Source organism: Taudactylus pleione, unplaced genomic scaffold (genome assembly GCF_031769625.1).
Source record: "Taudactylus pleione unplaced genomic scaffold, aTauple2 ptg000026l, whole genome shotgun sequence".
NCBI lineage: Eukaryota > Metazoa > Chordata > Amphibia > Anura > Myobatrachidae > Taudactylus > Taudactylus pleione.
In genome coordinates this window covers 29,863,089-29,890,928 of record NW_028284428.1, presented here as the reverse complement: position 1 = coordinate 29,890,928, position 27,840 = coordinate 29,863,089, and positions in this window count along the sequence as shown.

Here is a 27,840-nt window from a genome sequence, read left to right as displayed (position 1 = left end):
ACATTGTATATATTTGTAAATATGCATTTATATATGAGCTCAAGTATATTTCTAGTTTAACAATGTTATGTCTATTGGTGGCGGTATGCTCCTTAATTTTTATTTCACTATGATACAGTTGCGGCTGGTGAACGTGGCATCTGGGTCTCCTAGGCAACTGGGGAAGCTGGATACAGTACATGTCATTGGTGGGGGACGCGCCCTGCAACATGTGGAAGCCTTGGGTCTCCTCAAGCCACACACACATGCACCAGTGAACTATTTAAGGTAAGAATCTTGGTTCATTATTTTTTATGTATCCTTGACAAAGGGGCGTTAAGCCCTGAAACGTTGGCAAAATAAATTCAACGCTCAATAAGACCTGCAGTGCCACCTATTTTTGTTGTCTACATCCACCATTGAGGAGGGCATGCAGGCAGTAAAATCAGTGGAAACGGGAATGCCGGACCAATTGGACCTAAATATACACAGTATATATAAATATATATATATATATATATAAATATATATATATATATATATATATATTATATAAAATTCATTGGGGACGGCACTCCAGGACTTCAAATTTGGCAATCACACAGGCTGATTACAGCTGTGTGCCCTCCTGACATCATTAAGAGCAGTGCCAAGATTGTTTGCACATTGCTGTATTTAAGGTAACGGGGTTTGTATGATCTATTGTTGCCTGATGGGTTTTGAATAAACTGAAAATGTGATTGCCTACTTTAAAGTTATTGAGTGCCACCCCCCGTGGATTGTGCACTTGCTGTTTTTTGGTTGAGCACATGGGCCCTTATGTACTGGTATGATGAGCTCTGGCTAAATGTTGTTTTATATATATATACATATATATATATATATATATATATATATATATATATATATGTATACTCACATTTCATTGAATTTCTCAACTTTAAATATTAATTAAGCAATAGAGGCTGGTTTTACTTTAACAACATCTGTGCTGGGTTAATTTAAGTTTACAATAGGTGTTACAGAAAATGCCTTAGGCATTTAACATACATTTGTATCTAGAAAATGAAGATACCCTAGTAAAAGTTTCCTTGCAGCTCTGATATTTTATAATAGGACATTTAAAGTTTTTGCCGCAAGGAAGACAAGAAGGATAAAAGCACAACAATGTTTTTTACACTCTGGCCCCTGGCATGGAGCATGTTTTTAAGAACTAATAACTTCTTAAGTAAAATATGCCATCAAAACAATTCCATGTATTCAAGTTAAGTAAGGATAAGATTTTCACATTTAACACCAAATAAGGTACAAATAAAAACATGATACATAATAACATTTATAGAAGCTTTTTTTTTCAAATTGAACATCCCATTTATCCATTTAACATGTGATCATTTATAAAGTTGACATTTATACAGTGTTATAGAATTTTATTATTACACTGGTCTTCATCTCTCCTTTTCTCACTAGCATATTCATTACCAATCTTCTAGTTCTAAGGTTCCCAAACTCTGTTATTACAGTCCAGGAATTTTAGGAAATCCATGCTTGAGCACGGGTGACTTAATTAATGGGCGGTAAGTCCTATTATAACGCTGGTACAAAAAAAGTGGGGATAACCAAACTAAGATACAGGCTATATTTAATAAATAAATATTTAGTAATCTGCTAATGCAACACATTACATATTAAATAATGCAGATAAAAGATGTTACAGAATAAAGTTGAGGTACTGTAAATGAACCTTCTGTATTTAAGATTCCAAAACTTGATAATGATAGCATAGCTCTTATTATATACTGGATATTTACAATAACATGTTACCTCTGTAGCTATATATGTAATATGCATAATGGAGCTGATTTATTTTTGTATGGATGCAAATAATGGAGCTTTAGCATACAGCGCAAGAGCAAAAGTGAATGTACAGAGCTGGTTGTTGCTTTGCATGAAATGGTTGATTTGAGGCGGGAACTGGGCAGTGAAAATATAATAGTACTGAACTGTTCTGACTTGTCAGAGTATCATGGTAGTATCAAGGGCATACAGCTAGAGCTCCATAGTATTCTAAGTCTTTTATATGTAGGAGGGAAGCCTGTATCCAACAGATCTCTTGCACCTAGCATGGGGCTGGTGCAAGTGTAGATACTAATGATGACGGTTTTGGCCATGTATTGAAAATAAGAAGGTGGATTTACTTCCTGCTTGAAGCTGCATGGATCCTTGCCACAGCATCACTCAAGCACTACCACTTTGCCTTCGACTCAGAAGTATAACATAATATCCATAGTGTACAATCAAAGAGTAAAATAATAAAAACATAATATAAAAGTTACGTAAAATCCATACTTTTTCCATCTATAAACTTTAACTCCTATAGGTATACGAGACCTCAAGCATGTCCCTCATACATATGTAGCTTTCTAAGATATCCCAGTAGCATTTAATAAAAAAAAAGAATAATATACAGGTGCAGTCCACTTATATCTTTAAATGATAATAGAAGGTCAACAACCTTATATAATATTCCATTCACAGGTGATGTGTGCAATCAACTTCACAGTGCCAACCAGAATTTGAATTCTTCCAATTCAGATAAATTCAGATCCCACAAAATAATGCATCTGTCCCCTGTAGTCCTATGCACTTAAAGCATTTTAGACTAATGGGACACAAAACACAAACAATAGTGCAGATACCCTTGACAGGAAAATGTAATTTAATATATGAAAGCACTCACAAAGTATTAAAACAACATAACATATAGTTACTCCTCAGTGACACTACTGTCTGGCTAGGTGATCCACTGGACATCCCTCTTTGCTGTTAATATGGAACAGGTAGACCTCAGTCCTGGGCAGGGCCAGATTAACAATGGGGCAGATGGAGCTACAGCTCCAGGCCTCCAAATAAAAATAGGCCCATCATCATGACAGCATGATGTTGACTGACCATCTGCAAAAATTGTATTTCTATTTACCTCACAAAATACAGCATTTTTTTCATTTACATATTTATGGAGACATTGGTGTTGAGATTATAGAGGGTGTATATGCCCATGTGGCTCTGGCCACACCACAGAGCCCTGGTCACACCTCATCTGCTTCTCTTAATAGGCTCTTGATCATTTTCAGCTCCAGGCCCATGTGGCCCTCAATCCGGCCCTGGTCCTGTGCACTACATCCACCACAGGAATCATCAGCAGGTATAGACATGCAGCAGGTTTAAATGATAGTGATAAAGTCATTGTAACCTGCTGAGTCAAGAAATACACCACAAAGTATGTTATGTTTGCTTTTTTAATGTGATAATGAATAATATTACTGAAAAATGCAATTATTTAAGTTTTCAAAGCATGTCATTAGTTTCAATTTATAATGTATTCCTGTAAGTACTGTAGACTAAAGTTTCATACCTTAGTTTCCATGGTAATGAGTTGCAATGTGTGCATTCTTAGATGGTCTCTTATAAAAAAAAAAAATACAAAATTCAGATAATGTCTTTATAAAGTGATAAATATACTTGTTAACCTTGTATTTCACAAAGCAATTCATGCTATAGAGACAGATACAATCTAGAAAGGTAAAGATTTAGAAATGGTAAATGTGTTGTATTCAAAACAGTAAATATTAATTTGATTATCAGCCATTTGTGATGTTCTTCTGTGGTTTTAAACCCAGGAAGGCCTCTATTTCAGCCTCTGGGGTTTTGGAACATGTATTTCCTTTATACTTTGTGTTCTCCACCCCATGTAATTCAGCTGCAGTGAATTCCCAGCAATCTCCAAGATTTTATAAGGCCTGCTGAAGCACAGGAGATTGTTGGTTCATTGGGCCTGATTCAGAATTGTATGCTAATGTCATCGCAGCTGCGATCCAGTACACAGCAGCTGTGTCAAAATATGCTAATGAATGCAGCCATCTGGAAATGTATTAAGATGCACACCAGTGGTTTCTCCGATCCAAGCAAGTGTGTACAAACTCACAGCAGTGGTCACAGATCCTTCGATATGGTCACACAAAATGGCAGCGAGAACTGAAATGCTGATGCCATATTTTTTGCATACGGGATTTTAGATGTATGCAGATACATGCCCCAAAAACAGTCACGACATGCCCACATTTTTGACACCACTCCCTGTTACTCCCTACAAAACGGACTTTGCATGTAAGTCACTTGCGAATAAATCCATACTACAACCATAGTCATATTTGATCACTGCAATTCAATCACTGTGCATGAGCATTGAGACTAAGATGCATGCACTATTGGCTGATAGTTGCTAAATTGCATAAATATCGGCACTTAATACATATCTGATTCAAACCCATTTTGTGGCTTGTCTCTATCAAGCTTTGCCTTGTTTCTGCATGTCTGAGTTTGAGATGTCCTAGTACAAGTTCTGTCTCAGTCATTGTCATTAATCCTGTTTTCACTAATTTCTGTGTTCCTAGTCCTACAGTATGTTATGATCTGTTTTTGCTGCTGTTTTACTTGTTTTCATTCCCTGGTTCTGTTGCCATCTTTTTTACCTGTGAAGGTTTTCTTATGAAATGTAAACACCTGTGGCATCTGAGTACCTGCAGAAACAATGGGCTTTGTGGCTACTATAGGTAGAACAGCACACTGTAACTGAGAACTCAGGGCCTGATTCATTATGGATCACAACTGCAACAGCATACGCATATCGGCCAATGTTGGGTACTGCGCATGCTTATGGATCGCAGTGCACATGCGTGAGTTAGCATTATGATCGTTCTGTGTTCTCGCATGCAGAAAGAAAGCCATCGCAGATTGAGTGACTGGATGTCAGCGTTTGGGGGTGGTAATGTGGGAACGGTTGGAGAAATGCAGGAGTGCCTGTCCATCTGAACGATGTTGTATGGCCATGCATAAATTAGCCACTGCAATGACATACACAGCTTGAGTACTTACTGCGTGTGATGAGGTTAGCAATTTCTGAATAAGGTCAGACCTGTTGTAACTGTGTGTGAGGGGGCGATGTTACTCAATGTTCCTGATGTATATGCAGGACTCCAAGGTATTATGGATGTGAGATAGTGGTAGTGGGCGTCTCTATGCTGGCTGTGCAACAGCTTTACGATTGCATTCATTAGCATATTTGCGCAGCAGTCCTGCATGCGTAATTGCCTACCCTCCAACATGACCCCTCCCATCAGGTACAAAATGCTCTGCTCCAGTACTTCCACCTAATTGATGATTGCAGTCACCTTTGTTGAGCCAGGTAATAGATGAGACCATCATCAATTAAGAAGGAAGTCCAGGAGCAGAGCATTTTATACCTAATGGAATGGGCCATTTTGGAGGGTCTGTAATCGCATCTGCGATTGCAATAGCGATCCATGGTGAATCAGACGCTCAGTTCTACAGAACCTTTTGATTGACAAGTTCTTCCCTTTCCTTTCCTCTATATGTCATCTGTCATAATTGTTTCCTGCTATGTGTCCAAAACAACATCTGGTTTTGATACCAGCTTACCTGCTTACTGTCACACAACAGGGTCTGGGGCCCAGTTACTGGGTCTGGCAGTGTCACCTTACTGCCATTTGTGTTCCCTCTGGCCACTTGTGGCATCCCTGAGACTTGTGCTCACTATTCTGCAAAGGCATATCCTGCTGTTCTGCATCATGGCTGCCACCATCTTGGACAGTATCACATGACTCACTCTGACAAACCAGTCTCCAGCAACTCACATGGTCCCATGAGTCATCCAGTCTATTGGTTCTAATTGTGCCCTATTTATATCAGGGACTGCTGACTGCTCGGTGTCAGAACAACATCACTCTCTGACGATCAGTACTCCCTGGCTCATGGTTCAGTATTTGATCCTGTGCTATCCAGAAAACCTGCTCCAGTATTACTTCATAGAAGTCTGCACCACTGCTATCCAGAAAACATGCTAAAAGGATTGTGTCACAGCATATTTCATTGCAGTCTGCCTCAATTGTGTTTCCAGCACCCAGTTCTAGTTCATTGCTATCTGCCTCTGTCAATTTTATATTCTGCTGCAGATGCAGTTAATCCTGCTAGCCTGCATCTGTTCTCAATTCCATTCTCCTGCTTAGGTCATCTGCTACTAGTATACCTGCATGAAAAATAGCATTATTGAACCACCCAGCTTCACCCATTCTCCAGCTCATACAGCTAGCCCAAGGGAGATGAGCAGGTTTGGATCTCAGAGATCTGAACCCACCTGAAGGCTGTCGGGTCGCGAGGTTCTGTATTGAGCGGGGTTAATGCTGATTGGTTGAGAGAGCTGTCTGTCATGGCTCTCAGTTAATCAGCGTTAAGCCCATTGAAAATGCGCACAGAAGAAAAAGAAGATGGCTCCCGCCATCCCCACCACCTGACACCGCCGGCAGCCCCACTGCCTACACCACCGGTACCCCCACTGGCAGCATCCCCCACTGCCAACACCACTGCTGCCTACACTGCCGGCACCCCTGCTCTGCTCCCCATGTACTGAGGTCACCTGTCAGCGACCCTCACACTGCCAGCACTGCCAACACTCCCACTATGAGGACACCACCAGCACCCCTGCACTTCTGACTCTGTCAGAACACATGCACTGAGGACACCACTGGCACCCCACTCTGCTGACACCACCGGCACCATGCATTGAGAACACTCCTGCACTGCCAACAAAGTCAGCAAACCTGCACTGAGGACACTGCTGGAAACCCCATTGCGCCGGCACCCTGCATTGAGAACACCCCTGCACTGCCAACACAGTCACCAAACCTGCACTGAGGACACTGCTGGCACTTCCAATCTGCTGACACCACCAGTACCCTTTACTGAGAGCACTGCCAGCACCGCAGCAGTGCCATTCCATGTACTGAGGACAATGCCAGCAACCCCCGCACTGCTGACACAGCCAGTAAACCTGCACTAAAGACTCTGCTGGCACTCCCACACTGCCAACATCACCTGTACCCTTCACTGAGGACACTGCCAGCACCACCGTTCTGCTGACACCTCCGGTACCCTTCACTGAGAACACTGCCAGCACTGCAGCACTGCCATTCCATGTACTGAGGACACCATCAGCAACCCAACTCTACCAATACTCCTGTCACAGTAAGTACACTATTGGTGTATCCAACCCACACTGTATAACACACTGTATCCATGTTGGAAATTATAAGCTGAACTGCCACATGTTAGTGCCACCCACTGTGTCACTTAGCTTAGTCAGCCAGCTAGCTGGATGCAGGCTTTTGGCCTTAACTAGATGAAGCAAATAATATTGTGAGGTGTTCAAAATTGATTGGAAATTACTGGAAATAAATGTTAGAGGTTAATTATACTGTAGGAACAAAAACAGGCCCATTTATGTGATTTTAGCTGCTTTTATGATTTTTTAAGAAAAAATCCAGATCCAAAACCAAAACACAAAAACAAAACACAGAGGTGAGGTTTTGGCAAAACCAATCCAGATCCAAAACCAGGGGTATCCTTATCCAAACACAAAACCAAAACACGAGGGTCGGCGCACATCTCTTATTAGTACCAATCCTTGGTAATATATATGCACACTTGGTTCCCAGACACTGGCTTGTCCACAATCTTTTTTGTTTACTTCCTGTATTTCTTTACACAACTGATAGGAAGATTTCCTTAGATCATACTTGCTTACACTCCTGGAAGGTCCAGAAAGCTCTTGATATTTTGGGTAGTCCCAAGAGTGGGTGGATCTCAAGCATCCTACCCACTTCCTAGAGAGATAATACCAGCAATTAAGGGGATGGGGTAAACATGGCTCAATTCTCGAAGAAAGACAGGATGGGGCCTATTGATGTGAAAAAACTGGAACTATTGTGGTCATCTGCATCTTCTCTCAGGGCTCCTTGTAGAGAGGACAAGTGAAATATTGTCAAGGGTGCCCTAGATACACTCCCATTCCAACCTTTAATACTGTGGGATTCCATTTTCCTTTTATTGATTGAAAATCTGATACTTATCTGGAAACCATTCTAAACTCAAATCAAATGTTACTTTTCTGAATGTTTGTTGTTAGAAATTATTTTGATAATTTGAGCAATACAGTATATATTTGACAATAAAACTTTTTTATAAAGGAGTTGATGCAGAGTAGCACTCAGATACGATAGTAAATTTTATAGCACTGCATGCTTAGTAGACATAGGAGTGAGGTATTCACGTCATGGGTAGATTAACTAAAGCTTCTAAAATAACACATGATTGAGTAAATACAGAAGCACAAGATTACAAGATAACAAACATATGAAGTTTATTGAAAGAGATAAGGTCAGCTTCAATGCAATTTATAGACATAAGGCTCAATGATTCCTGGAGAGCTCCCTATGTCCAGATTAAGGATAGAGACTGGATGCCATCAGATTGGCTCCAGGGACAAGGGCTCCCATCTGCTGTAGTAACTTCTTTTTATTAACTGTTATTAGGGGAGCTGAAGAAAGCTTTAACTTCCCCAGTTTAGTAGAAGCTATAGAACACATACATTTGTGTCCTACTTAATTTAGCAGCATGGGGCAGTCTTTCCTCAATTATGAAAATAGAAAAAGAAAAATACATTTGCTCTCCTGCTTATCTACATATTCCAAATGCCAATGCCAGATACCTGCTGTTATAATAAAACTAATAATCTGCATATTCAGCACTTTAATCTCAATAAAAACTTGTGTGTGTGTGTCACTACTTGACCAGACAGTGATACAAAATATTCTGTTCATCATCATCTTTCAAGGCTCTTAGCTTGGATAATATAAAAACATACATAGGTTAACACAGATGGTCAGTATATAGCAAGAATCATATACCACTGTTTTTAACCTCTACTGATACACTTCACTTGTCTGTTTTAGAAGCTTTAGTAAATATACATCCTATGTTAAATTTAGTTAGGGGTTTTTAAGGTGTGTATACAGATAAATGAACTACAGTATAGTGAATTAAGTATATTCAGTTATCCATCTGATTTCAAATGGGTCTCTTGCACCAGGGATAGGGCATGTTTGACTGTGTACCAATAATGGTAACGGCTAGGAAACAAATTGTTTAGTTCCATTCACACAATGCAAATGTAAATTGCAGCTGTTTTGTGTGCAACCTTGAATTATCCATAAAGTATGTAAATACTGAACGTTTTTGATAAAATATGCCAAAGTACTGTAGACTAAATATGAAGTAGATGCCATCACATATATTTAGAATGGCTAACAAAAGTAGTGACATAATACCAGTGGCATAACTATGGTTATTAGAGCCCAGGGCAAGATAAAAAATGCCCCCCCTTCCTCCACACTCACTCAAGCATAAAGAATAATTTTGTGCCTTCAGCTTGTGGCAAAAATTGGGTGTAGTCACATACCAAAGGGGTGTGGTCACATACCAAATGGGCATGGACACTGAAAATGGGGTGTGTCCACATGACACACCACTCATTTCTCATCACTTTGGGAACATTCTTTTCCATTCGATATGCACCTTACCTATACAGTGGTTTCTCACAATGTGGGATCTCTGAAGAGATGTATCTTCTCTGGGATGACAGCATCTTCAGTCGGTATTCACTATTCATGTACTGTAGGTCACATCATCCAGAAGATGCCTGTTTGTGTAGGAATATTAACAAGGTCAACATCATACAACAGCGGTTCAACCAGACTTCTTCTCCCTGTGTAACTTCCTTTCCCATGCATCTCTCATCCACACAATCTCCCCCTTGCATCATCTCTCAGCACACCATCACCTCCATCCCTGCGTCATCTCTCAGCCACACTATTGCCTCCTCCCCTGCATCATCTCTCAGCACACCATCACCTCCACCCTTATTGTCTGTCAGCCACACCACCATCTACCCCCCTGTGTTATCTCTCAGCACACTATCACCTCCCCGCCTGTGTCATCTCTTAGCACATCATCACCTACCTCCCTGCCTCATCTCATGGCCACACCATTGCCTCCTCCCTGCATTATCTCTTAGCAAAACCATCACCTCCTCCCACTGGGACATCTCTTAGCACACCATCACCTCCTGCCTGCGTCCTATCTCAGCCACACCATTGCCTGCCCCTGAGTCATCTCTCAGCCACACCATCACCTCCCCATCTGTGTCATCTCTCAACCACACCATCACCTCCCCCATGTCATCTCTTAGCACACCATCACAGATACACACACACACTGACACAGATACACACACACTGTCACAGAGACACACTGACAAACACACACACTGACACAGATACATGCACACACACTGATACAGACACACACTGACAGACACACACAGACACCGATATACACACACACACACACACACACACTGACACAGATGCAAAAAGATATGCACACACACACTGACACACATGCACACAGATACACACTGACACAGATACTGACACGCACACACACAGATACACACACAAACCTTTCACACAAATGCAGCCAGCCAAGTAAAAACATCACCAACACAAATTGAAAGTCATGGCCCTCCCCGCGGGGTAGTCCAATTCCCCCATGGCAGTCCGACCCCCCAGCACAAAATAAATACTTATCTGGCTGGTCCGGAGCAGAGATAGCACCGGGGAAGGAGAATCACAGTCACATCATCACCTCTGGCTGCAATTCTCAGTCAGTATAGCTGGAATGAGAAGACTAACTGCAAGGGGCTGTGCGCTTTTGCTGCAGCTCTCCCTAGTCATCCCCAGCACTACAGGCACAGTTGCCTGCTCATTCAGTCCAGTCCAGGTGGGCAGGTGGTGCAAATATGATGTTCTGGTCGGTGGCGCCCCCCTATGCTGGGCCTGCCATGGCATATGCCCAACTCGCCCTGCCTAGTTATGCCACTGCATAATGCACTTCATAAAGGTTCATTCATAAACTGCACACAAAAACAATATCTCACAGTTGCAGGAATAACAGTTTTAAGTATATTCCTAATCAGAGATTGTTAAACTTTTTGATAAATTTAATATGGGCTACCAAGCAACAAACTATTGTGTTCTGCAAACCACTATATTTATTAGATAGTTTACTTTAGTATAATGACTTTGCACATGTGCACATTTTCCTACAGTCTTAAAAAAATGGTTATTGACCACAGTAATGGAATTAAAACTATACATATTTTTGAAAAATGAAAAGTAAATCACAAAGCGAATTTACAAAGATCATTAGACTCACAAACATTTTAAGCATCTAAGTGTCATATTTAAAATGCAGTACTCTACCTGATATTTTGCTGTAATTTTGGCTGCTTCATTATGCAGGCAAAGAAGGGGGGGTGCCACCGAGCAGGTGCATTCTTTAGGCTTTATGAGATACCCAGATAGAGTCAGTGTCTGTCACTGCAAGGTTTTACTATGATGTTCTATTTATTGGGGGGGGCAGGGCAGGCAAGGAGGCTTGTTCGGAGATGTGTACATTCAGGAAAAATTTCAAGTGTTTAAAATACACAACACTCAAAATGTCTTCTATGGGGTTTTAACTCTAAACCTCATGTACTGCTGTAAGACACTTAACATATAGAGCTATTTGCTCCTGCATAGGCAGCCTACTTATTCTTACTATATGAAGTTAGATATATTTGTTAGTTTTTTAAACCAATTTTCTTAAAGTTTGGATAGAGTTTAGGGTTAATAAAGGCAACAGCAACTAAAATAACCATGTGTTACAATAAAGGTATGTGGAATATCCTTTCTGAGCACATACTGTAGCATGTTAAACTTTGCAGTGAATTATCTACAGCAGCAGAAAGCCACACTAAGTTTTTATTCTTGTAAGCAAGGACTTAAAACTAAGGCTACAGTTATGACAGGTTTGTTATTTAAAGAGACAGCCAACCTTGTATTGCCTTAAAAAAAATACTGCTTTAAATATTGCAGCTAAGTCATAGAAACATCTCCATTCCTCCCAATCCTGAAAGACTAATATGATCCATATTTCAAGTATAAATTAATTCTGCATATTCTAGCACAATTGGATTGTCCAGGCCGGACTAAGATAGATGAAAGCCCTATTCCAGCCTCACCTTTCCTAGTGTTGGCTGGATCATTTATTTGCTTGATGGGAATTATATGTTTTTATACATAACAGAAACATAGCTATGCATCTGTATTCCTAATTCAATAGTATATTCAATACTTCTAAATATAAAAATAAAATACAAGGAATAGAACTCTACTACAGTACATAAACATTAATAAATCCAACTCTTAGTGTTTTACTTTTCTCTTTGCATAATTCTATTAATAACTTACAATGTTGGCTTGTTTTGCTCTTGTTAACAGCTGTTTCTGATTTTTTTTCACTAAGCATTCATTATTGCATATTATACAAAATATACTGTGCTAGTTGTAATTGGTGTTTAAATGGAGTATCATTGTCTACTGCATACAGTTAACAGGCATGGATCCATCTTTTGAGAAAAGAGATCAAGGATGTTACAAACAGAACATTTTTAAGCAGTGAAATAAGAAATGCTTAAGCATAATGGAACAAGAGGTCATTGGGGACAATAAAAGCCTCTAAGACATGATGAGTAGAATGTATTGACAAGATCTAGATAGACATGCTGTAGCTTGAAAATTAAATTAATCAGCTCCATTGTTAAAATAAAGGCACATGATAGCAAGTAAATATGCAATAAAATAAATTTAAAACAAAACATTAGACCTTGAAAGATAAAAAAAGGAAGTTTCTAATCTGGTTATATGATATAAAGACAAAATATATATGTTATTTAAATATAAAGAATAGTGCACATCTGTTTAACATGAATAAATGATAAAGTATCAAATACCATCTAGGTAGCTCTCTATAACCCTTATTTATTATCATTACTACTACTACTACTACTACTACTACTACTACTACTACTACTACTACTACTAATAATAATAATAATAATAATAATAATAATAATAATAATAATGATAATAATGATAATAATTCAAGAATATAAAAAACTATTCAAAGCCTATTTTGGGAGGCATTTAGTATTTTGCAATGTAATTTTTGCAGTCTTGCTTCTGTTCAAGGTCGTCACTTGTACATACAGATGTGTCCTGCTACACCTTTGCCGATCATTCTACAAATGTGCGCGTGCATCGCGCCATGTGATTACCTGCAGCAATATATGCTTCTCTATGGCATGGACTTCGATCACACCATACATTCCTATGGCAGTGCAGGTGCGAACGCAGTGTGTATATCAGCTGATGGGCACATGCCTTGTACCATACATGGCATGATTTGCTATGTATGCAGCAAAGATGTAGCAGGACACATCTGTGTGTCCAAACTTTTCAAGGGCAAACTTTACCTCTTATAGCCTCTAACATGAGATTTAGGACCTCATTCGGAGTCTCTCGCTAGTGCTGTGTGCTCGCAAGTGGCCTGATGGTTTGCTTACGCGCATGCGCACGCTTTGTTCATGCTCATGCGTGAACTACTCTGTGTGATTGCTGGCTGCTCGCTTGCCCTGCAAAGACAGCCAAGTAAAATGAGTGACAGGAGAGACCATTTGTGGGTGGTAACAGGGGCAAGACACTAATAATGGGGGAGTGGAGATGAGAACGCAGGCATGCCTGAGTGTTTCAATGCTGTTTTAGAGGCATGCATAATTAACACGCAGCATCATAGTACATGTCACATGCCTGTTTTGTACACTGAAGTCCTCACAGTGCTTGTGGTAAGGTAAGGCAACCACAAGTGCTGCGATCGCTTCCGATTGTCCTCTATGTACCAATGTTTTAATACACTTCCTGGAGATAACATGTGCTGGTGGGTAGCTCTGCCTGTGCGATTGGGCGTATGCTGGTCGCTCGCTAAGACATGGTGGGCGTAATTATGCCTTGGCGAGCGATCGCTTCTCGTGGTATCACTTTCACAATTTTGCATACGCTGGGGGCAAGCGATCGCATCTAGCGAGAGACCCTGAATGAGGTCTTTAGTGCATTAAACACATTACATCAAAGTTAAGAATGGCAATCATCCCCAAGGGCAAAACAATTATATATGAGAAAGCACCAATAAAGTTATTTATAAATACTAATGCTTTATTAACTTATTGCTGTAATTTGATAGATCATACTAACCATCAAGAAATATCTCCAAAAAAGAATAGACATGAGCATCAAGCGATCTCAGAATATTTGATAGAAAATTGTATTACATATTAATTATTTAATTTAGCTAAATACATTAAATCAACATATCTAAATAACTACTGGATCTCTTAAAACAACCACTACATTGTTTAACTGTGTCCAGGGGCGGACTGGGCTGGCAGGAACTCAGGAGGCTCCATCCTCCCATAAGAGGCTTGCTGTCATGCTGATTGACTTTGCTGCAGGGTCCACTGCCGATCAGCAGTGTTACCTGTTCAGGCTCCAGCGGTAGCTTCTACACATGTGCATAAACTCTCTGTGTAGGTTAAATAGGTAAATGGCAAGGAGGAGCTTCTGTGTATGCCCAGCCACAGCAGTTCCTCCCATGGGCCACTGTGGAGCCTCCTCATGGCTCTGAGTCCAGATGACAGCTCGGCTCCGCCCCTCCTCTATCTCAGTGTCAACACTCAGCACTGCAGCAACAGAGGAGAAGGAGGTAGTGGACAACTCAGGCTGGCACTGGTAGTATCAAAAACTGACTGGGTCACACAGGCACAGTGTCTGACAGTCAGTTAAAGTTAGATGTATGTATATTATGAGATGATTTTTTATATATATATATATATATATATATATATATATTTTATACAGTGTGAAAGTGAAAATTACATGTACAATGATGAGATGATATTAAACATATGTAATCTCACACAGATCATCCTCTCATAAATATACATATAACTTGTAATGTACATGTAATTTCTACTTTTTCACATATATATTATATATATATAGGCACTCAGGATGAAGAGTGTACAGCAGGGTGTCCTCTTGAGTAAGATATACAGTTCATTCCTATGGTGTGGCATCATAAGCAAAATACAGTCATGTCGTTTCAAGGTCGTGAGACCTTGAAACATTGACATAACTGTATTTTGCTTATGGTGTTGTGAATTCACTATGTTTTTTCACTGGATTCAGGAGTGCCGCCCTTTTCCTTACTGTGTGTGGTTGCCATACCACACAATAGGAATAAAATGTATATATATATATATATATATATATACATATTTAATAACTGAGCTATATATAAATATTCTCGCAATGTACATCTAACTTTTACTGACTGTCACTGTTTACAGTATAAAACTCAGAGGTACATTGTGAGATGATTATATATATATATATATATATATATATATATATATATATATATTGTGATAGGATCACTGGTAAAGTGGTCAGTGGTAGATACATTTGCCCTAGGTTTTGGACCTATGTGTTCTAAAAAAGCCCACAGGAGAAATTCTGCACTTGAGTTTTTGCATTTGGAAAAGCCGATTTGGGACCTTGGGGTGTGGATGTGAGGAGAGGGTGGGCTCCATCCACAACCCATTCCAGGTTTTGGTTTTTGGCCTGTTAGCAGGCTCATTAAGCTCTGCACCTGGAACTGGCTGATATAGGCTGTGTCTAATTGTAAGGGAGTGTCTCAAACCTGGGAGAGCAAGCACGCTGGCTGGCTCAGAGACACTTGGTGAAACTATCTGTAAGGTCTGTGCATGCGCTTGTGTTGATGGTGGAGGCAGTAGGCCCCACTGTTTCTTTAGAGAGGGAACCTCTTGTTTAGTTAGCGCCCAGACAGGCTAGCATTTACTTTTATGTTTTGTTTTTCCTTTTACTTAGCACAATAAAGACTGGTGCCAACCAGTTAGCATGAGACCCAGACTGGTGTACTATTTTCCAGCTGCTGTGTGAGTGAAGAGGGAGTCCATCTACCCTAGGAGAGGGACCCCTAATCCAGTCCTGTTACAATATATATATATATATTAGGGGTGTGCACCGGCCACTTTTCGTGTTTTGTGTTTTGGTTTTGGATCTGGATCTTTCTTCATGTTTTGGATCTGGATTGGTTTTGCCAAAACCACCCTTCCATGTTTTGGGTTCTGGGTTTTGTGTTTTGGATCTGTATTTTTTTGAAAAGAAGCAGAAAAATAGCTAAAATCACATAATTTGTGGGTTTTTCTGCTCCTATGCTATTATTAACCTCAATAACCTTAATTTCCACTCATTTCCTGTCTATTCTGAACACATCACACCTCACAATGGTGTTTTTATGTCCAAAAGGTTGCACCGAGGTAGCTGGATGACTATGCTAAGCGACATGAGTGGGAGGCACAAACACATGGCCCATCTAGGAGGGACACTGCAGTGGCAGAAAGGATGGCAGTTTGAAAAACAGTAAATAATGCAAAGAAATTAAAGAGGTGCAAGATGGAATGACGCGTGTATTTGCAATTACATGCGTCATGAGCCGTGACGTCATACACTGTGTGCCTTCCTCCCTGACGGCGCGTGAGAATGTTCATGGACACCATTGTTTGTACACAGCTATTTAAGGTAAGCTTCCTTATTTGTCACACTTTTACACCCTGATATCAAAACCGTGCTGGTCTTGAAACGTTGGGGAATAAAGTCACTTTTCTTCATTTACAAAGACCGTGGAGTGCCGCCTGTTGCTGTTTTCTGACAGACATCGCATTTCTATATATATATATATATATGTATATATTTATCTGTATATACATATATAAATCTGTATAGCCCGGCACTCTGGACCACCACCGGGTAACTCACTCCAGTGCCTTCCGAAGGAGGACAGCACCCCAAACATAGATCAACTCTGCAATAGTTGGCACTCGGAGACTTGTAATCAAGTAGACAAAGTAGTGTTTATTTCAACATTTCAGGGAACGTATCCCCGTCCTCAGGATACACAACATGTAGATTGATGATATGGAGTGAGAATATATATATATATATATATATATATATATACACACACACACTGTATATACATATATAAATCTGTATAGCCCAGCACTCTGGTCCCACCGCAGGGTAACTCGCACCGGTGCCTTCCCAAGGAGGACAGCACCCCCTACATAGATCAACTCTGCAATAGTTGGCACTCAGAGACTTGTAATTCAGTAAACAAAGTAGTGTTTATTTCAACGTTTCAGGGAATGTATCCCTGTTCTCAGGATACACATGGGAGATGGCGCTGGAGAGATGCATGTAGGATAGCGCTGGAGAGAGGCAGGTAGGATAGCATTGGAGAGATGGAGGTGATTTTTCTGAAGACATGCAGGGGCGAGTGGAACTGGAAAGATGCAGGGAGGATAGTGCTGGAGAAACAAAGAGAGGGTGTGGGTGGAGAGACGCAGAGGGGATGAGGTTGGTGAGATGTGGAGAGGTATGAGACTGGTTAGATGTAGAAGGGGACTAGGATGAAGAGACATAGAAGGGGATGAGGCTGAAGAGGTGAAAAGGGTATGAGGATGGAGAGACGCAGAGAGGATGAGAGACTATTCATAACAGGAAGAATTAGAAGGATACGGCTGTGGCAGAGTAATCTTTCTGAAGACACATATCCTAAAAAAAGCATATTACTGATACAAATGGTACCAAATAAGGGCTAAATGTGTTTATTTTTTTGTGAGGGATATTGTGTGTTTTTTTCCTGTGGTTGAAAATGTGTGTTTATTTTGCTGTGTGGGATAATGTGTGTTGTTTTTCCAGTTGTAGCCAATGTGTTTTAATTTTTTTTTGTGCAAATTTTTGGCTGCTCGTGTATTTGAGTTGCACCGCAAATTGGGCCTGATTCAGAGCCGGACGCTATTTGCGAACGGTCGTTCAGAAAAAAGGGCTAGCTATTTAAATTGAGCACTCGCTCTTTGCGTTCTGTTGACACTTCTGTCTGAGCGAGCAAATGAAACATGCACTCGCTATTTTGTAAAGACGCACCCTGGCCGTTCGCATCATACGTCATCTCTGCTATTTATTAGATTAATCGAGTACATCGAAAGGTGTCTGAACTGCTCACAGTGCTTGTAGTAGGTTTTACTTCCCGCAATCACTGCGAGCAGTTCAGGCTAAAAGACAACCAATTGACGTGGTCAATGACGCTGCTTTGTTAATTATGCACACCCATTAAACGCCCGTTTTGACCATTTGGCACGCCTGCGTTTGGATCTCCACTCCCCGTTTTCAAGCACCTTCCCCTGTTACCACCCACAAATGCCTCATTCTGTCACTCAAATTAGCAGGCACTCGCTGTTTTGCGAGCTCACGATTTCCGACCGCAATGACTGGCTGGCGCATACGTATTACGACCCATATGCATGCGCAGATGTGTGACCATCGCTCAGAGCGAATGAGCGGCCGCTTACAAGTGGCTCTGAATCAGGCCCATACTTCCCAATTGTGTTCATACAGAGTTTCAGTAAAGATTCAGACGTACATTACAGTACACACAAGTGTATTAGAAATGTTTTGGGCATTCCAGGGTGGTTACAGGTAGCTTGCTAATCAAATGCAGATGTAATGTCGTATAGGCATGTTTTTGGAGTGATAAGGGCTTGTTGCTGATAGTGATTGCATACAAAGACACTGAATTTGTCACATTGGACTGATGGTCTACACCTAGCATAGGACTGATGAAAGTTTCAATGATGCAGCCAATGGTAGTGTCTAAAGATGCACAAAGCATAATTGCAGCACCTGTAGACACTGAAAATGGGCTTCTCAGTCCTTGCACACTCAGATACATGGCTTTACACCAGGGAAGGGCTTTGCAGAGGCATTAGCATAAAGTTGCAGTTGCAACTGCAGCCAAGGAAGGCCACGACTGCATCCAACTCAGAATCAGGCCCTATGAAGAGGGAGTATCCCACCCAATCAACAGACCCTACCTCCATTAGGGCTGATTCCAGAAATTTCCCAGGCTGGTTTTCTATCTCAATCAGCCCCTGGGTGTGTCTATCATACATTAATACTACAATGGACCTGCTGCAGATTGGATCACAAGTGGGATAGCGGCTGCGATTACAGACACAGTCTCTCTGTGATTGCTATGCCATTGCAGCACAACATAAGGATGCCCACCTTACCTTACATGCATCCATAATACGTAGCAAGACTGCAAAACCATCAGTAACATTGAGTTTCATTGCAGCCTTACGCACACTTGCACAAGGGCAGACCTTACTCACACCCAAATGGTACTTCCTGTCAATCACTCTGCGATGGGTCTACTTAGTCACTGCAATCACAGTCCCCATCACAGTGAGGCATTTGCGCATGCGCACTGAGATCCATATGCATGTGCAGTATGCAACAATCGACCGTCTGCATACGCTGTTGCAGTTGATATCCAATCTGAATCAGGCCCAATGTTAGCAGTGCTAATTTAAAAACAAACTAATTCACTCTTGAATAATGTCCCAAATAATAATTACAAAAAATTATATTATTAGTGAGATAAATGTATATTTGATATATATATTAATGAGAATTGAGTGGGTTCAGATCCCAGAGATCTGAACCCACCCTAATTGTGTGTTCCATTCCCCTGCCTGCCCCGGATCTCAAACCGAGGAAAAACCATAGAGACAAAATCTCGCAGCTCAGCTTTCGTCTCTATTTATATAAGGGACCATGTGGCGGCAGCCATTTCACTCCGGCTGTGGAGACTGAACAGGGACGGTGGGTAGTGTATGGCTGGGAGAGGTAATAATTACCTGTGCTGGTGCTGTGCTGGTACTGTGCTGTACTGTCGGCTGTGTCTTGGGCTTGCGCACTGCTGATACATCTGGTGCTGTCACTCCTGTGCTATCTGCTGTGTCATCTGGGCTGGTGCTGTTGCTGATCCATCTGGGCTGGTTCTGTGCTGTCTGCAGCATCCATATGGCCTGGTGCTGAATCATCTGGGCTGGTGCTGTGCTGTCTGCTGCATCCATCTGGGCCCAAGTTCTGGACCTGGAAAAAAAAATATAATGTATTTGTATTTTTTTCTGCGTGCGTGTTAGGCTTAGCCGCACAAAATACAGCAACACAACCTAATGCTGCTCATCTCCAGTCATCATCAATCTGTGCTCTGGGCCCAAGTTTTGGACCCCCCAAAAAATAAGAATAAATAGTGTATTTTGTTTATTTTTTTTCTGTGTGTGCGTGTTAGGCTTAGCCATACAAGAAAAAGATACAGCCAGCAATGCAAGTTTCAACTTAGTGCTGCCCAACGCCAGTCATAATCAATCTGTGCTCTGGGCCCAAGTTCTGGACCCGAAAAAAAAATAGTGTCTTTTGTCTATTTTTTTCTGTGTGTTAGGCTTAGCCGCACAAGAACAAGATACAGCCAGCAATGTAAGTTGCAACCTAGTGCTGCCCAACTCCAGTCATCATCAATCTGTGCTCTGGGCCCAAGTTCTGGACCCCCCCAAAAATAAGAATAAATAGTGTATTTTGTTTTTTTTTTTTCTGCGTGTGCATGTTAGGCTTAGCCACACAAGATACAGCAACACAAGTTGCAATCTAGTGCTGCCTGACTCCAGTCATCATCAATCTGTGCTCTGGCCCCAAGTTCTGGCTCCAAAAAAAATAAAAATAAAAAAAGTGTCTTTTGTTAATTTTTTTACTGTGTGTGCATGTTAGGCATAGCCGCACAAAATACAGCAAGCCAAGTTGCAACCTAGTACTGCCCAACTCCAGTCGTTATCAATCTGTGCTCTGGGCCCAAGTTCTCGACCCCCCAAAAAATAGTGTATTTTGTCTATTTTTTTTGGTTTGTGCATTTTAGGCTTAGCAGCACAAGATACAGCAGCAACACAAGTTGCAACCTAGTGCTGCCTGACTCCAGTCATCATCAATCTGTGCTCTGGGCTCAAGTTCTAGACCCGAAAAAAAAAAAATAACAAATAGTGTCTTTTTTGTCTAATTTTTTTCTGTGTGCGTGTTAGGCTTAGCCATACAAGAACAAGATACAGCCAGCAATGCAAGTTTCAACTTAGTGCTGCCCAACGTCAGTCATCATCAATCTGTGCTCTAGGCCCAAGTTCTGGAACCGAAAAAAAAAATAGTGTCTTTTGTCTATTTTTTTCTGTGTGTGTCTGTGTGTTAGGCTTAGCCGCACAAGAACAAGATACAGCCAGCAATGTAAGTTGCAACCTAGTGCTGCCCAACTCCAGTCGTCATCAATCTGTGCTCTGGGACCAAGTTCTGGACCCGAAAAAAAATATATATTATTTTTTGTCTATTTTTTTCTGTGTGTGTGTGTGTGTTATGCTTAGCCGCACAAGATACAGCAAGTTCCAACCTAATGCTACCCAACTCCAGTCACCATCAATCTTTCCTCATGGCACAAGTTCTAGACCTGAAAAAAAATAAAACAAATAGTTTTTTTTTTTGTCTAATTTTGTTCTGTGTGTGTGCGCATATTAGACTTAGCAGTACAAGAACAAGATACAGCCAGCAGCGCAAGTTGCAACCTAGTGCTGCCCGACTCTAGCCATCATCAATCTGTTCTCTGGGCCCAAATTCTAGACCTAAAAAATAGTGTATTTTGTCTAATTTTTTTCTGTGTGCGCACGACTTCATGTGTGTGAATATTGGAACACACCTTGGCTACACTATTTGTGCTTGTGAGACTGCTTCAATATCGCAGAAAATATGGAGGGCTGTCACATGACAGGAAAGCAAGGCCATGAACCACATGTTGTAGCTGTCACCAGCAGTCATCATGATGATTCAAGGCAGTCAACTTCCTCTTCCTCTATAAAGGCCCATGCTCCAGGGCTTAAGTCATGCCATGGATATGGTAAAACTACTTTTACTGTAGTAAAGAAAAAAATCAAAAGGCAAGTTGCCTTTAGATAAAAAAAATTTGGCAATATGCCATTCACTACACAAAGTGGCAAGGAAAGTATAAGCCCTTGACCTTTATTTATGATGACTGCTGGTTCTGTTAGCCCTTCTGCTTGTAGTAGTAGTAGTGGTGGTGGTACCATTAAAAATGTAAAGTTGTTAAGGAGAGTAAGACAGCTCCAGAAAAACCAACTGTGTACCCTGAGAAATCAAAATCACAAATCCCTGAGGAGAGTGCAAGTGTATCCATGGTTGCCATGTGTGAGCCAGATCTAAATACTAGTATTCTGGAGGATCCTCCATGTTCCAACATTTGTCTGCCCTCTGTAAATTTGGGGAGGGCAGTCAAAATCTTGCGGACATAGTCAGTGAGGGTGCCTCTGTGGTGTTGTACATGGAGGAGGAGGATATTTTGGTAGATGAAGTCACTAAGGTTGATGAGGATGTTGATGTTAAAGATGTTGGTGAGGAGGATGTTGATGCCGAGGATGTCCTTTGTGTAAGGCAACAGCTGTTGCCAATGAATTGAAAAAGCCAAAGCACATTGTTGTCATGCAGGGGTCAAAGACAAAAAAATCCACTTCTCACGTGTGGAAGTATTTCCACCCCAATCCGGACAACAGTTTTCAAGCCATATGTAACCATTGCCAAGCTAGAGTGAGTAGAGGGAGGGACCTAAACCACCTAGGAACCTCCTCTTTTTTACATCACTTGGAGCACATTCATCAAATATCAAAGTTTATGTCACCAAGTTCCAAAACTCAAAACGTAACAAGTCCAGAGTAACCTACCTGGTCCCTCTCTGTGGGATCCAAGCGCCTTCGATCTCCACCACCAACACCTGCATCATCAACATCCTCTTTCATCAACATCCTCATTCGTCATCGGGAGTAATTCTGCTGCATCCAATGTTGTTATTTGAAGCATGATTGACTCCTCTATTATCAATGATTCCTTAGAAGGATTCTTGATGACTAAGCCTGTTGCTGCTGCTGTTGCTGTGAGTGGTTCTTCATCCCAGAAGGGGACCAGGAAGAAGACTACTTGTAGTCCAAAAACCAATTAACTGTCAAACAATCATTTGCAAGGGCAAACAAGTATGACAGCAATCACCCAGTTGCACAGTGGATTACTGACGCCATAACAGTTATGCTGGTATTAGATATGTGTCCAGTATCTGCCATTACTGCAGTGGGTTTTCAACAGTTAATTGAGGTCCTGTGTCCTCGCTACCAGATCCTTCTAGATTCTAATTCGCTAGAACAGCAATTCCAAGTCTGTACAAGAACATTAAAAAAAACCTTATTAATGTCCTAAGAAATGCCGTTGTACTCACTGTCCACTTGACCACTGATATGTGGACAAATGGGACAGGGCCAAATAAGGATTACATGACTGTGACAGCCAACTGGGTAGGTGTATTGCCTACAACAGCAGCCGCAACATCTACCAAAAGACAGCTGATATAGAGGCAGGCTACACTTTGTATAACTTGTTTCACTAAGAGGCATACCACTGAGAACCTCTTAGAAAAACTCAAGGAAATCATTGCTAAATGGCTTACCCCACTTGGACTCTCCTTGGGATTTGTGGTTTCGGACAATGTAACCAATATTGTGAGAGCATTACATGTGGGTGAATTCCAACACATCCCATGATTTGCTCACACAATTAATTTGATGGTGCAACATTTTTTAATAAATGACAGGGGTGTCCCGGAGATGCTCTCAGTGGCCCACAAAATATCCATACATTTTAGACATTCGGCAACCACTTGTCAAAGATTGTATGACCATTAGGTACTGTTAAATTTTCCCTGCCATCATCTGAAGCAAGAGGTAGTGACTCGGTGGAATTCTACCCTCTATATGCTTCAGCAGATAGAGGAACAGCAAAAGGCCATCCAGGGCTATACAATGGACTATGACAATGGCCATGGAGGGGGAATGCACCTTACTCAAGTGCAGTGGAGAATAATTTTCGTGTTGTGCAAGGTTCTCAAACCCTTTGAACTTGCCACATGTAAAGTTAGTTCAGACAGTGCCAGTTTGAGTCAGGTCATACCCCTCATCAGACTTTTGCAAAAACAGCTGGAGAAACTGAAGGAGCTGAAATGGAGCAATTGCACAAGGTATGTTGGACTGGTGGATCAAGCACTTGATTCACTTCACCAGGATCCAAGAGTCGTCAATCTACTGAAATCTGAAAAATATATTTTGGTGACCATTCTGGAACCTAGGTTTAAGTCCTACCTTGTGAGTTTTTTTTCCAACAGACCAAAATCTAAAACTATGCAAAGAGCTGTTGGCAAAAAAACCGTCAGCTGCAGCCACACGAGAGACACCATCATCTCCTCCTTCAGTTTCTGCAGCGGCCAGGAAAAAAAATCAATTTTCCTTTCAAAATGCCTGCTGGTCATTCAGATCGTTCACCAAAAAATTACATCTGGTTGGGCCTGAGAGAACTGCCTACTAGTGACATGTCTTCTACCATGGCTATGTGTGATACGGTCTCCATTCTCAGAATGTTGGAGGACTATTTCAGAGATAGCATGCTAATAGGCATGTCAGACAGTCCCTTTCAGTTCTGGCAGAAAATAGAGGCAATTTGGAGTTCCATACACAAACTGGCTTTGCATTACTTAATTTCCCCACCCTCCAGTGTGTACTCTGAAAGAGTTTTCAGTGCATCTGGCAACTTTGTCAGTGATTGGCGTAGGAGGTTTTTTCCTCAAAATATGGAAAAGATGATGTTCATTAAAATGAATTACAAATTCCACGAGGAAGACCTCTACCAACAATTACATAAAAAAAATTACAGAGTCACCTATGGTGGATTCCAGCGGTGATTAATTAAAATTTTGTGAAGAAGAGGATGTACACATTGATGGGGATGATGAGGACGAGGACAATGACAACTTGTAATGTAAAGCCTGTTTGTGAATGGGATCATTTTAATTTCCATGTCCAATGCACATATACAGCTTGTTTTATAGGGGTCCAAACAAACCAATAATTTCAGCCACAATTGGCAATCCTTGTCACTGAAATGATTGGTTTGTTAAACTGTGAAAGTCCTGTTTCATACACAACATAAGGGTGGGTGGGAGGGCCCAAGGACTACTCCATCTTGCACCTTTATCCTCTCCATTATGGGCTGGTTGGGGCACTGCTGCCTGACATTTTAAATTAATGTTATGGTTGGTTTAGGAACCAATGATTTATTTTTAAAATAAGTTATCAATTTTAAAGCCAGGGGCTGCACCAATGCATTTTATTTAATACTTATTCAGCCAGAGGCTGCATCCAATGAATTGTTTTTTACTTTTTTAATTACATTCTTATTAATTATTCAGCCTGAGGCTGCACCACTGAATCATTTTTTAATTAACTGTTTATTAATTTTACAGCCAGGGTCTGCACCAATGAGTTTCTTTTTATTATTAATTATTCAGCATGGGGCTGCACCAATGAATTGCTTTTTTAAATTAATGTATTATCAATTTTACAGCCAGGGGCTTCACCAACTTTCAACTATCAATTCTTCAATCCTCAAGGGTATCCCAACCAAAATCTTTGCACAGTCCTCAACTCTATTAATAATTACATAAATCAGTTTTGAGCCAGCAAGCTGGATGCAACCTTTTGGCCCTTTAACTATATGAAAAAATCAATATTGTGAGCTGTGAGGTGGTCAAAATTGACTGGAAATGAGTGGAAATAAATGTTATTGTGGTTATTAATACTGTAGGAAAAAAAGGCCAATTGCATGTGATTTTAGCAGTTTTTTTTATTTTTTAAGAACAAATCCATATCCAAAACCAAAACCCAAAAACAAAACACGGAGGTGAGGTTTTGGCAAAACCAATCTTGATCCAAAACCAGGGGAGATCCAGATCCAAAACCAAAACAGGGGGTCGGCACCCATCCCTAATATTAATGTGTACAAGACAGTCCTAATTGTTTTAAAGTTCCTAATTAAACTATGAAACCACAATGTTCCTTGCTTACATTTTATCATTTAAAGTTGGCTAGTATTACCTAACTAATCTAAGATTTTGGCAAAAGAAGACTACTTTACAACTACTTCTAGCAAATATTTTATAAATTGCAAAATAGGAATTATAGGTTAGTTCTCAATTGAAATTTCTCACACATTAAAGACTATTTGATGCAATATGGAAAATTATGTTGTGCACTTATATAAAGGCATAGAATATGTCTGTGAACATATGGATCAGTATATATACTGTAGTAGTATTAAAAGGTAGATTATGTATAAAATAAGTATAACTCAGCAGATGTAAAACAATAAAATCAGAATATAAAGTCAAGTAAAATTTTAATTAGAATTAAAATCTATATAATAAGCAAGAAAGCATGTCTGTCTGTTTGTCTTTTATGCACGCCCAGAGTTTTGGACCTAGCTTCTCCATTTTAGGCATGGTGGTATAGTTTGACCAGGATTATGTTTTTGCCTACGTTTGAACTTTGTAGATGCAAAGGAAAATTGGTGAGGGTAGGCCTAGAGCAATGGTTCTAACTCAAAAGTACAATGTATTGGTTTGATAGGTATATACAGATTAAAAGGGAAATATATGTCTCTCAGTGGATGTGTGATTACACATATGAATGAGCTATATAGGTATGTGAAAGTTTTTTCTTTAAAAAAAACTTATACTATTTACATTATAGTCCTTTCGGGAGATGATTAAGTATGTACCTACTGTATTTCCAACCCTTATAATTAAAATATAGTCTCCAACATGTTGTTTAAATACCATTTGTTTGTCTTATGGTAATAAAACAATTTGTAAAAATAAAAGAAAAAAATATTTAAAGTGTACTATATTTTTTATTTTTACAAATGTGTGCAGAGTAGCCATAAAAACCATCCTGAATAAAAAAATGAGATATCCTTAAAGGAGGGAAAGGCAAATTATTTCAGATCAAATGCTTTAGTTTTTTCATTAACTTTTTTTTTTAACATCAACAAGTTTTAATGAGATTTTCAATAATATAACATAAAGTACATTAGCATACTATACAAAACTACTGTAAGTAAACAAACTCACAAATTGCACAGCATATAGTAGATAAGGACAAATAAAACAGCAGATTACCATAACAGAGATTGTTAAAATCTGTGTTGTTAGTAAAGAAAAGACATTATACAGATGTTTCCTTGCACATCTAGTCTCAATATGCCACATGGAATGAGATGTTTGGTGCGTGTGAGTCGCCAGGTCCCATGCAACTCTGATACCGCCGGTCATCATTTTGCATTTTTTTGGGGGGGAAAATTTGTACAGTAACTCCAATCTAGCAGGACAAATCTGCAAAAGGCTCAAATATCTTCCTGTTACAGATGTGTCCTCTATCTATATGCAAAGTAGAGATGTGCGCCAACTGACCCTCGTGTTTTAGTTTTGGATCCAGATTCATCTTCCTGTTTTGATTTTGGTTTGGGATCTGTATTTTTTTATGATGTAATTTTGACCTGTTATCTTGCAATCCAAAACCCAAATTCATTTTTTAAATCTGAGTTCCGAACTTCAGGTAGAGCCGAACCGGGACTCGGTTCGACTCTGTACCCCAAAGTGATTTTGAACTCAGACTCTGTTAGACTTGGAACCCCTAAATTTGGTTGTTGTTGGTTCACTGAGAACAGGGACCCACACACAGACGCACACAGATATACAAATGTTGCATATTAATCAGCATAGTCTACTGGTGCATTCTTGTTGAATTCCATTGAAACTAAGATTACTTTTGGCCAAATCACATGCAGTTGCATGGGACCTGAGAAAGGCTGTTTATTGCAACTGCATCAATGATGTGTGAGGACACATCTGTAACAGCAAGAATTGAGGTCCTTGTTTACTCTTGCAGTTTTGTCCAGCTAGACTGGAGTTAACAGTGATTGACTCTGGCCATCATTGCAGGAATACACCCTTTAAATAGGAGCTCTGTACTCTGCTAGGTGTGGGTTATTGTTTGTCTCTTGTCTGCCATGTGTTAGCTACTTTTGCCTTACTGGATCCTGT